The sequence below is a fragment of the Geospiza fortis genome, unplaced genomic scaffold (assembly GCF_000277835.1).
Source record: "Geospiza fortis unplaced genomic scaffold, GeoFor_1.0 scaffold51, whole genome shotgun sequence".
NCBI classification, from domain to species: Eukaryota; Metazoa; Chordata; class Aves; order Passeriformes; family Thraupidae; genus Geospiza; species Geospiza fortis.
The window spans coordinates 11,346-12,158 of NW_005054801.1; positions in this window are offsets into that span (position 1 = coordinate 11,346).

Consider the following 813-nt stretch of genomic DNA (forward strand, 5'->3'; position numbering starts at 1 on the left):
CCGGCGGCGACGGCGCCTGCGCGGGGATGGGAGGAAATGAACGGCGTCCCAAACTCTTCCATGGGTTCCAATGGGTTGGGTTGGGATTGACCACTGGCCATTGATTTGTCGACCCCCAAACTTTTCCATGGAATTTCATGGGTTGGGTTGACCGTTGACCGTTGACTTTCTGAACCCCAAAATTCCCAAAAAAACCCCAAATTTTTTCACGGAATTCCATGGATTGGGTTGACCTTGACCGTTGATCTTGGCCATGGATCCATTGACCCCAAAATTCCCAAAAAAACCCCAAATTTTCCCACAGAATTCCATGGGTTGGGTTGGTGTTGACCTCATTGACCATTTATTGGGGAATATTTTTGGGAAATGCCCAATTTTTGAGCAATTTTCTTGGGAAAATCCATATTTTTCCTGAAATTTTTGGGAAAACCCCATTTTTTTTGTGAAATTTCTTGACCAAAACCCATTTCAGGCTTTTTGGGGGGGAATATTTTGGGAAAAACCCATTTTTTGGGGAAAACCCCATTGTTTTTAAAGAAAACCCCATTTTTTGGGGGAAATTTTTTTGGAAAAACCATTTTTTTAAAAAATTTTTTTGGGAAAACGCCATTTTTTAGGAAAAACCATTTTTAATTTTTTTTTTTTTTTTAAACCTATTTTTTGGGGAAAACCACATTTTTGGGGGGGAATTCTTTAGGAAAACCCTGTTTTTGGGGGGAATTTCTTGGTAAAAACCCTTTTTTATCGAGAATTTTTTGGGAAAAAACCATTTTTTGGGGGGAATTTTTTTTTTTTAATTTTTTTTTGTTAAAC